A 12,382-nucleotide genomic window follows, 5' to 3' on the forward strand; every position below is an offset into this window, starting at 1 on the left:
TACCAATATTTCAGATTTTTAAATATGAAAAGCATTAAATGAGTGAGGGCAAGGTGAAAATTGAATTCAACAGAGACACATCCTGTCTTATCTCTGTAGGTCTGCCCCATCACTGAAAATCACCAAGCAGTCATGATACCTAAGGAACCAAGGATGCCATAAAATGCCACAACACACAGCCTGATGAATGACTGAGCTTTGTATCTTGGCTTGGGAAAGGGGGATACAACGTGCTTCCTATTATCCACTCTGCATTTACTCTGTCAAATTTTTTCATTTCCTAATGCAGAACCCTTTAGTGAAGAGAAAAAAAGCCTGTCTGGTTGGATTTGCATTTATTATTTCAGTGTCACAGAAAGACATGGAAACTAAACTTTCAATTGACATGAGGGAGAATAAAATGCCACATTTTCTTCCAATCAATTTTTCACCTTTACATAGAGTGATAAGAGCCTGAGCGAAAGGTTCTTACCTCTATCTACGTGAAAGGACTCTGACAACCATTTAGTCCACAAGTCAACAGCCTTAAATATCAAAAATGTGAGGACTCTGAATGTGGATTTGCACAGTTCGTGGCTCTCTTGGAAACTGCTTCTGGAACAACCTACCTGCAAAGGGTAGGCAGGTAGTGCCCTGCTAGAGGTGAGAGAAACCAAGAGGGTGGGGAGAAAGGCCTGGAATTGCCCTTTAACCAGACACAAGCATGTCTCCCTGGTTTTCTTGGCTGAACATCATATCAACGTGTTTCCAAGAACAACGGCTGACCTCGGGTAGCAGAGTGAACTATGCCCCCTTTGATTTGATTTAAAGATCTCTCTGCCCCAAATTTCCCCTCACTCTCCTTTGCAACTGCCTGATAGCATGTATTTGAGACTTATTCCTTTAGTTAACATGCATTGTCTCAGAATGCCAATGACAGTTTTTTCTTTTTTAATTGAAGTATAGTTGAATTACAATGCTGTGTTAATTACTACTGTACAGCAAAATGACTCAGTTATATATACATATACATTCTCATATTCTTTTCCATTATGGTTTATCACAGGATATTGAATATAGTTCCCTGTGCTATACAGTAAGACTTTATTGTTTATCCATTCTATATATACACCAGTTTGTATCTGCTAATCGCAAATCCTCAACCTAACCGTCTCCTACCCTGCTCCCCCTTGGCAACAACCAGTCTATTCTCAATGTGGGACAGTTTGTTAATGCACTAAGTCATCCATCAGTCACTCCCACTAGGGCATGTGTGCATTTATCCATTCTTTTCTTTCTACTATGTGAAGTCACTCAGTCATGTCCGACTCTTTGTGACCCAATGGACTGTAGCCTATCAGGCTCCTCCATCCATGGGATTTTCCAGGCAAGAGTGCTGGAGTGGATTGCCATTTATCACCAAATCTAGAGGATAAGAATTACTGGGTTATGGATTGTGCATAGTCCATAAGTGCATATGGATTATGCTTTATTTCTGCCATTCTGTTTTATCTTTTGACTCAGAAGCAGACCTTCAAAGGGAGGGAAAGATGATTTTGGAGCATGGAGCACTATCAAGGAAAGAAGAGGAGAGAGGTGACAGAGTAGGCAGCTGAAGGACAGCAGGAGAGACCTGATGCCCCAGGGTGAGGAGAGGAACCAGGAAGTGAGTTTAACTCAAAAAGCCCCAATATTTCCCAACTTTGGGACCAGTTCACTTCCAGGGAATACTACTTCAGATCTGGGCAATGACCTAGAGTTGCATAAACTCTGCTTATCTTTCAAATTAAACCACTGAGTTTAATTAGGGAGCAATTTTTCAGTGCATAAACTGACTTTTAAACAACCCAATAACCACATGAAGAAAGTATTAGAAAAAATTCTAAATGTACACACATCCCATCATGTACATAATTGTAATTTCAGCGAGGAGTAGAATCCTGGAACTGCAAGTGACACAGAGAAAATTACCCATCTACACATTTTTCCCTCTTCACTGAGGCAAAGTGATGGCTGTGGGCAGTCTTCTGCGTGATGACTTTGGGTGGGTAAGATGATCTTCCCACCTGGTCTGATCTCCTGTGCTATATTTCATATGGCCATGGCCACAACAGCTATGAATTTGCTTCAAATAAACTGTTTCTCAAGTCTGCTTAGACTATAAGAATTGTCCAGGGTGCTTATTTAAAGCATGCTGTGTGCTGTGCTTAGTTGCTCAGTCATGTCCAACTTCTTTCTGACCCCATGGACTACAGCCCGCCAGGCTCCTCTGTCCATGGGATTTTCCAGGCAAGAATACTGGAACGTGTTGCCATGCCCTCCTCCAGGGGATCTTCCCAACCAGGGACCGAACCCAGGTCTCCCACAATGCTGGTGGATTCTTTATTGCCTGAGCCACCAGGGATGCCCAAGAATACTGGAGGATAGGGTAGCCTATCCCTTCTCCATGGGATCTTCCTGACCTAGGAATCGAACCAGAGTCTCCTGCATTGCAGGCAGATTCTTTGACAGCTGAGCTACCAGGGAAGCTCTGTTTAAAGTATCAGTCAGTTCAGTTCAGTTCATTTCAGTTCAGTTGCTCAGTCGTGTCCGACTCTTTGTGACCCCATGAATTGCAGCACGCCAGGCCTCCCTGTCCATCACCAACTCCCGGAGTTCACTCAGACTCACGTCCATCGAGTCCGTGATGCCATCCAGACATCTCATCCTCTGTCGTCCCCTTCTCCTCCTGCCCCCAATACCTACCAGCATCAGAGTCTTTTCCAATGAGTCAACTCTTCTCATGAGGTGGCCAAAGTACTGGAGTTTCAGCTTCAGTATCATTCCTTCCAAAGAAATCCCAGGGCTGATCTCCTTCAGAATGGACTGGTTGGATCTCCTTGCAGTCCAAAGGACTCTCAAGAGTCTTCTCCAACACCACAGTTCAAAAGCATCAATTCTTTGGCACTCAGATTTTTTCACAGTCAACTCTCTCATCCATACATGACCACTGGAAAAACCATACCCTTTAAAGTATACTATTCCTCAAAATTCAGATTCAACAGGCCCAGAAAGGATCCAGAAAATTGTGTTTTTCACCAACACTTTAGATGATTTTTATAATCAGGCAAGTTTTACAAATACTAAAATAAAAAATCCACCATTTTAGAAAGAAAACTAGGAAAAGGGAGAAGCCAGAGGAAGTTGTTTATCCTCTGAGTTTGGGAATACATGTTGCTGTCCCTTTGAAAGAATTAGGTAGATTATTACTTCAGGCCCCATCCACTGCCTATCTTGAGCTGAGAACTTTTCAACAATATACAGGAATCCAAGCTAAAGAGGGAATTCAACTCCTATGTGTAAAGGCCTATTAATACCCACAAACTCACTATATACAACAAAACACACAATGAACACCTAGTATTGTACAGCTCTTCTTCCATGTTGCTGCTGCTGCTGCTGCTGGTAAGTCACCTCAGTCATGTGCGACTCTGTGACCCCATAGACGGCAGCCCACCAGGCTCCCCCATCCCTGGGATTCTCAAGGCAAGAACACTGGAGTGGGCTGCCATTTCCTTCTCCAATGCATGAAAGTGAAAAGTGAAAGTGAAGTCACTCAGTCGTGTCCGAATAGTAGCAACCCCATGGACTGCAGCCCACCAGGCTCCTCCATCCATGGGATTTTCCAAGCAAGAGTACTGGAGTGGGTTGCCATTGCCTTCTCCTCTTCCATGTGCTGATGGTAAAGTCATAGCCCCACCACCAACACCAAAAAAAAAAAAGATACATCTCAATACTGTAATGGTGCCACCAAAGTTCTAAGATACCAGACTAAAGCTAGCTAATTACAGTAAGTTAAATGTGGGTACTACCAGAGCTGGTTTGAAGCATAACCCTCAAATGGAACACAATTTTTCATAAGAATTCCTCCACTACAGAATTGCAATAGGAACCTCATTTGTCAGCTTCACAAACACAGAGCCTAGGCCTAGAAAGGAACATTGGAGGATAATAACAGTAATTATAAGTGAAGTCTTTCCATATTTTTTCCTTCATTGTTATCTTAATGATATGTCATAAAAAATTAATAATTGTTAATGCATTACTTACTACTTTTCCTTTGTTTATTTGTTTTTTTGCCACACCTCCCAGCTTGTGGGATCCTAGTTCCCCAACCTGGGCCCTTGGCAGTGAAAGTGTGGAATCCTAACCACTGGCCCACCAGGGAATTCCCAATGCATTACTTACTATTAATATTTTTTAATCACTATTAATAGGAGAAGGCAATGGCACCCCACTCCAGTACTCTTGCCTAGAAAATCCCATGGATGGAGGAGCCTGGTAGACTGCAGACCATGGGGTCACTAAGAGTTGGAAACGACTGAGCGACTTCACTTTCACTTTTCACTTTCATGCATTGGAGAAGGAAATGGCATCCCACTCCAGTGTTCTTGCCTGGAGAATCCCAGGGACGGAGGAGCTTGGTGGGCTGCCGTCTATGGGGTCACACAGGGTTGGACACGACTGAAGTGACTTAGCAGCAGCAGCAGCAATCACTATTAATAAATCACTATTATGTCAAAAAGAAAATTTAAACATTCCTTCATGACAACTGAGTCAGTTTACTAATTGCTCCCATTGATGGAGATATTATATTCTATCAACACATTTCTTTGTCACAAACTTCATATTCAGACATAGAAGTGACATGAGGTATTGAGAGTCACATCCCAATTTCAGGCAAAGCATTTAATATACTATAAATACAGAATTAAATGTTTATTAAAATAGTACTAATTAAAAACAGAATTAAACAGAATTAAACACATTATTCTCAGGTAAAATCTGATATTATATATTTATACTTTCATTTTACAATAACTGGAATTACTACAACTATTTTTATAATATAATATTGACAGCTTATATACAGGCATATCTCATTTTATTGTGCTTCATTTTATTGTATTCTATAAGTACATTTTTTAAAAATTGAAGATTTGTGGCAACCCTGCACTGTCAGATGATGCTTTGCATTTCTTAGCAATAAAGTATTTCTTAATTAAGATTGTATGTTAAAAAAAGGTTGTATGTTGTTTTTTCAGACATAATACTATTGCACACTTAATAGGCTACAATATAGTGTAAAGATTACTTCCATATAAACTTTAAAATTAAAAAAAATTCATGTAACTAGCTTTATTGAGATATTTACCTTATTGTTGTAAGCTGAAACTGAACCTACAATATCTCTGAAGTATGCCTGTAGATGAGTTGATTTTATTTTCAAATAATGCTGCTAGAGCTTTACAGCTGTAACAGGCAGTTAGAACACTTAAGGCATCAAAAGCGGCCAAATGAATGAATAAAAAAGAAATCGACAATGCATATTACATCTAAGAACGATGGCCAAGATGTAACCAACCACAGCAAGTATTCTGACAGCTCCCATTTTAATAGTCAGTGCCCCCTTCCCAACAGGAACACACTATAATGTATCTGCACACACACCCTTGAAGGGAAGAGTCCCTGCCATCTCCTCTCTTCCAGATTCCCTGGTAACCTGGGCTTTCTCTCTCGGAAAGTACCTCTGAATCCATAATTTCAGAAAGTTTCTAGCAAAACAGTCATGACGTATAGAAAATGTGCGCTGGCAGAGCCTCACTAGGAGTGCAAAGACATTAGGAGCCTAGCCCCTGAGCACAAGAGCAGGAGAGCACAGTGGTAAGTCCTGGCCCTACTGACTGGTGATCTTGAACAAGTGACTTAACCTTTCTAGGTCTCAGTTTCCTCATATGTAAAATGAAGATGAAACTGCTCCTACCCCATAGAGTTGCTGGGAGAACTGGTGAGATAATGCAGGTAAAGCACTTCCTTCATTACCCAGCAGGTAGTAAGGACTCAATGAGTGTCAGTCATTGCAGCCTTTGGAGATTGCTGAGTGACAGCAGCCATGTCCCACAAGAACACTGTGGGACAACTTAGGCACAGGTGTCAGCATGGGAGAATCCTGACCCTTCACTGAGCCCCTGCAATGCCATGTCAGGGGAGTCCACATAGTACAGACTGCCTGGATGCAAGTGATCAGGGTTTAGTTGTGTGACCTGCGATGGTTGCTTAACCTCATTGTACCTCAGTTTGTTCATGTGCAAAGTTGTGATAATAATAGTACCTGACCAACACATTATTGTGAGGATTAAAAGGAATATATGTGTGTGTGTATGAACTTACACAAACATGTATGAACAAGTCTGGCATACAACTGTATAAATTAGCTGCTATTATTCTAAGCCACCCTCTGTTTTCACTTGATACCAACATCTCTGTGTTGAAGTAGACAGATAAATGACATTTTATGTGGTCACTGAGGGAAATTTAAAATATCTTGCTATATTTTTCAAATAATCTGAGAAATACTCTGCACTCTATATTTCTGTTCAAAGAAGTCTGAGACCAGCATATCAATAAGTCCCTTTCTTGTTTTAAAATATTTATTATTAAACTGAAAAAGCCTTGAACAGTATGTGACAATGTACAAGAATTCATATTTTTCCTAAAAAAGTCAGACTTTTCTGCCCCTAAGTGTTTCAGACAGTGAAAGAGAAAACTCTAGCTTAAGAGAATTGTTTTGTCGAATAAAAGTGGCCTCCAAAGTGTTTACAATTCTCATTTGATTATTCTTACTGCTGAAAAAAGTGGAAATGCTTATGAGGACTTTAAATAAAACTTTCATTACATGCAAAGGAAATGATACAAACTACACACTAGACTGTTCTCCAGTTTTTTAATTAAGTCAAGTAAAGTAAGGAAGCATTCAAGATAAGGCTGAAACACACCCTTCCCACTGGTTATCTGCCACTCCTGATTAAAAAAAAACTGTAATCAAAGCCAATCCTGGGAAAAGCAAGGTCCTGGCAAAAGGCGCTATTTCCTCCTACAAATATTCACAGCAAGCCATTTTCTCACGCAGTGCTTTCTCGGTCACTAAGCGTCCACCACCCCCACACCCTCCTCTCTCCCCTGCTCTTGTCTCTCTGTCTCTCTCTCTCACCCTGTGTCTCTCTCCCTCTCAAACACATAGTCAGTCTCAATGATGGTTTGGAGCAAAGATGAGAAAGAATAGACTGAACAGCTTTTCATACAGTTGACATGCAGAGCTCTGTTGTAAGTACTGAGATACCCAGCAGTAACCAGCTCTCCCCACCATCCTTTCCTGGCCAGTTTCCAGACATGAAAGAAACAATCCCTTTAAAAGGGTATGTCAAAGATAGCCACAATGTCCACCTAATTTTGCACATTCCAGAATTCAACTGACCCTTGAACAACACAGGTATGAAATGCATGGATCCAATTTATATACAAATTTTTTAAAAATGGTAAATACTAGAATACAACACAATCCACAGTTTGTTCAATCCATAGATATGGAGCTGCTGATATGGAGAAAGTGTACCCATGAAGGGAGAGCCAATTTTAAGTCATATGGGGACTTTTGACTCCACCAGAGGGTCCCCCAATTACACCATCAGCCCCCTGCCATTGCTGAAGGGTTAACTTCACCATTTAATGAACCCCAGAAATGTCAGACTACTAAAATTCTTCTGGTTACTCCTTGGAAGAAAAGTTATGACCAACCTAGATAGCATATTCAAAAGCAGAGAAATTACTTTGCCGACTAAGGTCTGTCTAGTCAAGGCTATGGTTTTTCCTGTGGTCATGTATGGATGTAAGAGTTGGACTGTGAAGAAGGCTGAGTGCCCAAGAATTGATGCTTTTGAGCTGATCTCCAGTAGCATATTGGGCACCTAATGACCTGGGGAGTTCCTCTTTTGGTATCCTATCATTTTGCCTTTTCATACTGTTCATGGGGTTCTCAAGGCAAGAATACTGCAGTGGTTTGCCATTCCTTTCTCCAGTGGAGCTCTGTCAGACCTCTCCACCATGACCCGCCTGTCGGGTTGCCCCACAGGCATGGCTTGGTTGCATTGAGTTAGACAAGGCTGTGGTCCTAGTGTGATTAGATTGACTAGTCTTCTGTGAGTATGGTTCCAGTGTGTCTGCCCTCTGATGCCCTCTTGCAACACCTACCATCTTACTTGGGTTTCTCTTACCTTGGGCGTGGGGTATCTCTTCACGGCTGCTCCAGCAAAGCACAGACACTGCTCCTTACCTTGGACGAGGGGTATCTCCTTACCGCCGCCATTCCTGACCTTCAACTTGGGATAGCTCCTCTAGGCCCTCCTGTGCCTGTGCAGCCATGGCTCCTCGGGATGCTCCTCCTCGGGCATGGGTGGCTCCTCCCAGCTGCCGCCCCTGGCCTCAGGCTCGGGCATGGCTACTCAGGGTCACTGCCCTTGGCCTTGGGTGCGAGGTGGCTTCTCCTGGCCACCCCTGACCTCGGACACAGGGTGTCTCCTCCCGTCCGCCCCTGCCCTCGGATGCGGGGTAGCTCCTCTCGGCCGCCGCCCTGACCTCGGATGTGGGGTGTCTCCTCCCAGCCGCCCCTGACCTCGGAGGTGGGGTAGCTCCTCTCGGCCGCTGCCCTGACCTCGGATGTGGGGTGTCTCCTCCCAGCCAACGCCCCTTCAGTACTTGGATGCAATCTCAAAAACAGAATGATCTCTGTTGTCTCCAAGGCAAACCATTCAACATCACAGTTATCCAAGTCTATGCCCCAACCAGTAACGCTGAAGAAGCTGAAGTTGAACGGTTTTATGAAGACCTACAAGACCTTTTAGAACACCCAAAAAAGATGTCCTTTTCATTATAGGGGACAGGAATGCAAAAGGAAGTCGAGAAACACCTGGGCCTAGATCTGATAGATAGAGTGCCTGATGAACTATGGAATGAGGTTTGTGACATTGTACAGGAGCCAGGGATCAAGACCATCCCCATGGAAAAGAATGCAAAAAAGCAAAATGGCTGTCTGGGGAGGCCTTACAAATAGCTGTGAAAAGAAGAGAGGCGAAAAGCAAAGGAGAAAAGGAAAGATATAAGTATCTGAATGCAGAGTTCCAAAGAATAGCAAGAAGAGATAAGAAAGCCTTCTTCAGCGATCAATGCAAAGAAATAGAAGAAAACAACAGAATGGGAAAGACTAGAGATCTCTTCAAGAAAATTAGAGATCCCAAGGGAACATTTCATGCAAAGATGGGCTCGATAAAGGACAGAAATGGTATGGACCTAACAGAAGCAGAAGATATTAAGAAGAGGTGGCAAGAATACACGGAAGAACTGTACAAAAAAGATCTTCACAACCCAGATAATCATGATGATGTGATCACTCATCTAGAGCCAGACATCTTGGAAAGTGAAGTCAAGTGGGCCTTAGAAAGCTTCACTACAAACAAAGCTAGTGGAGGTGATGGAATTCCACTTGAGCTGTTTCAAATCCTGAAAGTTGATGCTGTGAAAGTGCTACAGTCAATATGCCAGCAAATTTGGAAAACTCAGCAGTGGCCACAGGACTGGAAAAGGTCAGTTTTCATTCCAATCCCAAAGAAAGGCAATGCCAAAGAATTCTCAAACTACTGCACAATTGCACTCATCTCACATGCTAGTAAAGTAATGCTCAAAATTCTCCAAGCTAGGCTTCAGCAATACGTGAACCATGAACTCCCTGATGTTCAAGCTGGTTTTAGAAAAGGCAGAGGAACCAGAGATCAAATTGCCAACATCCGCTGGATCATGGAAAAAGCAAGAGAGTTCCAGAAAAGCATCTATTTCTGCTTTATTGACTATGCCAAAGCCTTTGACTGTGTGGATCACAATAAACTGTGGAAAATTCTGAAAGAGATGGGAATACCAGACCACCTGACCTGCCTCTTGAGAAATCTGTATGCAGGCCAGGAAGTAACAGTTAGAACTGGACATGGAACAACAGACTGGTTCCAAATAGGAAAAGGAATACATCAAGGCTGTATGTTGTCACCCTGCTTATTTAACTTCTATGCAGAGTACATCATGAGAAACGCTGGACTGGAAGAAACACAAGCTGGAATCAAGATTGCTGGGAGAAACATCAATAACCTCAGATATGCAGATGACACCACCCTTAAGGCAGAAAGTGAAGAGGAACTAAAAAGCCTCTTGATGAAAGTGAAAGAGGAGAGCGAAAAAGTTGGCTTAAAGCTCAACATTCAGAAAACGAAGATCATGGCATCCGGTCCCATCACTTCATGGCAAATAGATGGGGAAACAGTGGAAACACTGTCACACTTTATTTTGGGGGGCTCCAAAATCACTGCAGATGGTGACTGCAGCCATGAAATTAAAAGACGCTTACTCCTTGGAAGAAAAGTTATGACCAACCTAGATAGCATATTGAAAAGCAGAGACGTTACTTTGCCGACTAAGGTCCGTCTAGTCAAGGCTATGGTTTTTCCTGTGGTCATGTATGGATGTAAGAGTTGGACTGTGAAGAAGGCTGAGTGCCCAAGAATTGATGCTTTTGAACTGTGGTGTTGGAGAAGACTTTTGAGAATCCCTTGGACTGCAAGGAGATCCAACCAGTCCATTCTGAAGGAGATCAACCCTGGGATTTCTTTTGGAAGGAATGATGCTAAAGCTGAAACTCCAGTACTTTGGCCACCTCATGAGAAGAGTTGACTCATTGGAAAAGACTCTGATGCTGGGAGGGATTGGGGGCAGGAGGAGAAGGGGACGACAGAGGATGAGATGTCTGGATGGCATCACGGACTCAATCGACGTGAGTCTGAGTGAACTCCGGGAGATAGTGATGGACAGGGAGGCCTGGCGTACTGCGATTCATGGGGTTGCAAAGAGTCGGACACGACTGAATGACTGAACTGAACTGAACTGAGGGAGAATACTTAGGGAATTTTAAATTCTAGCTCCCTTAATAATGTCTGTCGTTTATCATCCAAATTTGCCATATGTCAACATTGGCAGCTTTTTAGCAGCCTATGTAAAGAGTCAGAGTGCTTAGTCCAATTCCAGACAACTGATGTCCAGGTCACATACCACTTGTACTCAGGACAGCTCTGGATACAGTGTTTCCCTGAGGCTTGCTGCTGCTGCTGCTAAGTCGCTTCAGTAGTGTCCAACTCTGTGCGACCCCATAGACAGAAGCCCACTAGGCTCCTCTGTCCCTGGGACTTTCCAGGCAAGAACACTGCAGTGGGTTGCCATTTCTTTCTCCAATGCATGAAAGTGAAAAGTGAAAGTGAATTCACTCAGTCGTGCCCGACTCTTAGCGACCCCATGGACTGCAGGCTTCCAGGCTCCTCTGTCCATGGGATTTTTAGTGAGTGACAAAACAGTCCAGAACAAGGAAACCCAGAACCCCACAGAGCCAAGAGGAAAGCTGGTAATGAAGAAGGGTTCCAAAAGGAAAAACTGGTGGGAGGAATTCAGTATCTTGTTGTGTTATGGTCAGTTCCTAAGTCATGTCTGACTCTTTGTGACCCCATGGACTGCAGCACACCAGGTTTCCCTATCCTTCACTATCTCCCAGAGTTTGCTCAAATTCATGTCCACTGAGTCAGTGATGCTATCTAATATCTTGTTGTAATAGAGTAATGGAAAGTACTGTTGGACTAGAGGAATGAATGTATGTGTGTCTGCCAGGCATTATAGTCTGACAGGAGGGAACTTTTAAAAGCATATGCTTTCTCAGCCCACAGAAAATCTGGGGTCCCAGGAAGCACACCAAGCCAGAGAGGGGACCAGCTGAGGCCAAGTCACCAATCATAGTGAAGTGCGCCACACCAGATCTTTTCAAGAATTAGTGATGGTATGGTTAAACACATAAATACATAAAACTATACATGGGATAAAAACTCTAGAAATTATAAGATTAGGTATCTAGTCTCATGTTTACCCCTTCCAAGTTAGGTGACCTTCAACAAATCATTAGGCCTGTTTGAGCAGCTTTTCTTTTTGGCTGCATCATTCAGCATGTGGGATCTTAGTTCCCAACTTTCTGCACTGAAAGGGCAGAGTCTTAATCACTGGACTACCAGGGAAGTCCCTATTTCAACAGCTTTAAATGGAAACAATAACCATTACAGCTACTGTATGTGTTGTAAAGGTCTGATACAAAGACAGATGTGAAAACAGTTTATAAACCAGCTCTAGACCTGTGACATGGCTTCTTCTCACTTTACTGCATATCCAAGGGATGCTCTGGACTTGCAAGAGGAACAGTAGCTGACAATGTTAGGGCTGTCACCACAGCAGGAAGTAGGGAAGCATTTGGGCTGGTAAAGTCTCAGAATCTGTGCAACTCTTTAAAGCCTCCTCCTGCAGACTTTAATGCCCTGCTGCCCTACTCCGCCCCAACAAACACATATTGAGAGTCAGTCCTCTAGTTCAATGGTATTTTCAATTACTCTATTGTCAACATAATACTTGACTACCCTACTGTAAGCTGAAACTGGAAGCATGGAGACCCCGAGGCCCA

General features: G+C 43.0%; 1 long non-coding RNA gene across 1 annotated transcript; it reads left to right on the plus strand.

The window, feature by feature from the left end:
- Nucleotides 1–1,507: 1,507 nt before the first annotated feature.
- LOC120870969 lies at nt 1,508–2,139 on the plus strand. The gene is made up of 2 exons (XR_005722910.1): nt 1,508–1,625; nt 1,906–2,139. It is a non-coding gene; the product is annotated as an uncharacterized LOC120870969 (long non-coding RNA).
- The last annotated feature ends 10,243 nt before the right edge of the window (nt 2,140–12,382 follow it).

Source organism: Oryx dammah, unplaced genomic scaffold (assembly GCF_014754425.2).
Source record: "Oryx dammah isolate SB20612 unplaced genomic scaffold, SCBI_Odam_1.1 HiC_scaffold_12, whole genome shotgun sequence".
In the NCBI taxonomy this organism is placed as follows: domain Eukaryota; kingdom Metazoa; phylum Chordata; class Mammalia; order Artiodactyla; family Bovidae; genus Oryx; species Oryx dammah.